The sequence below is a fragment of the Erpetoichthys calabaricus genome, chromosome 2 (genome assembly GCF_900747795.2).
Source record: "Erpetoichthys calabaricus chromosome 2, fErpCal1.3, whole genome shotgun sequence".
Lineage (NCBI taxonomy): Eukaryota > Metazoa > Chordata > Cladistia > Polypteriformes > Polypteridae > Erpetoichthys > Erpetoichthys calabaricus.
In genome coordinates, this window is record NC_041395.2 from 178,975,549 (window position 1) to 178,978,048 (window position 2,500).

Genomic DNA, 2,500 nt, shown 5'->3' on the forward strand with positions numbered 1-2,500 from the left:
CAAAAGGCGAGCTTTTAAGCCTGAGAAATCACCCCGTAAATGCACACGTTTAATTGCACATGTGTTAATATGTATACTTACACAGTATTAAGAGACACTCAAAAATTAACGTCATTTACCTTCGTTCCCACGTTTGACTCGTGCTGTAAATCTCTTCCTTGTTTTTAGTTCACGTGATTATGTAGGAGGCGTGATGACGCAATACGTGACTCCGCCTCCTCCATTTGAGTATATGGACAAAAAACAGGTTCCAGTTATGACCATTACGCGTAGAATTTCAAAATGAAACCTGCCTAACTTTTGTAAGTAAGCTGTAAGGAATGAGCCTGCCAAATTTCAGCCTTCTACCTACACGGGAAGTTGGAGAATTAGTGATGAGTCAGTCAGTCAGTCAGTCAGTCAGTGAGGGCTTTGCCTTTTATTAGTATAGATATATAAATATAATGTATATATACATATGTACTTATTGGCTCCTGTATTTAGGATATAGCGGGTTGGATAATGGACGGATGGACATCTGTATGCATAGCCGTATTTGCCCGTTTTCGTTTTTTTTCTTTGTTCAGTAATATTTCAGTAAACCCGGAGCTTGTCAGTTCAAATCCTGGTACTGACACCACTGTGTGACCCTGAGGAAGTCACTTCACCTGCCTGTGCTGCAAAAAACAAAAGTAATGTAACAAATTGTACCTCAGATGTTGTAAGTTGGTGGAATAAAGGCATAAGTAAAATAGATAAATATGTATTATACACATAGGAACTATTCATTTATTTCAGTTAAGTCATCTGCAGCAAACTTTTATAAATGAGGGTTTCTGATTTTTAGATAGTGCAAACTGTTTCTTCTTCATTGACGTTTTCTCTTGGAGAGCTTTTTTCATTTCATTGAAAATGAAAGCAGCAGCTGCCAAAATATGTAGCTTTCTTATTAATTTTTCAACATTGTGTAAAATAAATGTATAAAGTAACATAAAAGGTTTAAATACTGGTTATCATTTTACACTAAAGTATTACTAAAGAGATACAAAAAAAGTAAAATGGATATGTTGTTTTTCTTTAAGGAGATTAAATATTACTGAAGAAAGAAAAAAAAAATTAAACAGCCAAATGGGGCTATGCATACGAACTTAAAAGGTTTAAATAAAACAGAAATATATATTTTATTTTTACTTGCTTAACTTGTGGAGGGTGTATCCTGTAGCAAAGCCCTAACTTTTTTCGTGAAAGGCCGTTTCAGTCAATAAGTGTTAAAAACAGGTGTAAAGATATTGACAATAAGCTACGCAAACCCAGGAAGACATGGAATCGTTTAAATCAAGTATCATTACATCTTCCTTTCTTAAAGAGAAGTAAGGCAGTACTTATAAGCTTACATATTTATATATAGACATACATATATATATATATATATCCATATATCTATATATATAAAAATGGAATGGGTGGGTCGTCGGGTGGGCCTTTTTTTCATTCCGTCGTTTTTTCGACGTTTTGAAAATGTAGAATGATTATTTGATTTTTTTGTTTTTATTTGATCGTGTCTATGTAGCCGCCGTCGTAATAAAGTATCGCTAAAATCGTCATTTATCGTAATTTATTTTTGACGTATAACGTCGCCGTCGTCGAGGTCAGTGATACCACTGCAAAAAATCTGCTTACGGTTGAAAGACACGCCCTACTCACTGGACAGTTAAAAACACCAATCAAACTAACGATGACATCAAGTATTACCCAATCAAAAGTAGGAAAGGAGGCATCTTCATAAAATGCGTGTGGGATGATTTGCATGAGACGCTGCTTTAAAAAAAAAATTATAAAAAAAATACGGGATAAATCCCGTCCAGTATTGATTCAAAACGGGACGCGCAATTTCATTCTCAAACGCGGCACCATTCCGTATTTTAAAGGACGGGTGGCAACCCTACAGTGCCAGGTAACCACCCATACAATCACATTGTGATTCAGACTAGGAATGCAATGAATGTAATTACCCCGATCTACATACAAGGCGAAAGTCTTGCAACATTCAAAGATGATGGTTTGGGATAAGTACACCATACAACATAAAAGAGCTTATGAAGCCTTGAACCGAAAAAAGCAACATCTCAGAGATCGTAAAAAAAAAAAATAGGAGCTAATGTCGTTTTACTCGCTGTAGATTTTAGTCAAACATTACCAGTTATTTCACGAGGGAGAGCAGCACATCAACTCAACGCGTGTTTAAAATCCATGCTTCTCCCACGCTCGGTTATATGTCGCGTGTTCTCGGGTAGGTGCACCAAAAAATGTATACATTTAAGCATGTAATGGGCAAACAAAAAATGAGGTATACCCGAAGGCACAGCAGTAGTACTTAATGTAACTTTACTTCTTAAATGTTAATGTTTTACTGTTTAATAATTTATACGCTTCTTATATGTTGTTCAAATTCTTTTATCAAAATACCACTGACAGCGCAATGCACGATAACATCGAGTGAATACACCATACGCATCCGCCC

The 2,500-nt window shown here is 35.8% G+C and overlaps 1 protein-coding gene across 1 annotated transcript in view; it reads right to left on the reverse strand.

The window, feature by feature from the left end:
• Positions 1–2,500, reverse strand: part of anp32e (acidic (leucine-rich) nuclear phosphoprotein 32 family, member E) — a 106,599-nt gene that overhangs the window by 69,350 nt on the left and 34,749 nt on the right. The gene's annotated exons all lie outside the window — the stretch shown is intronic.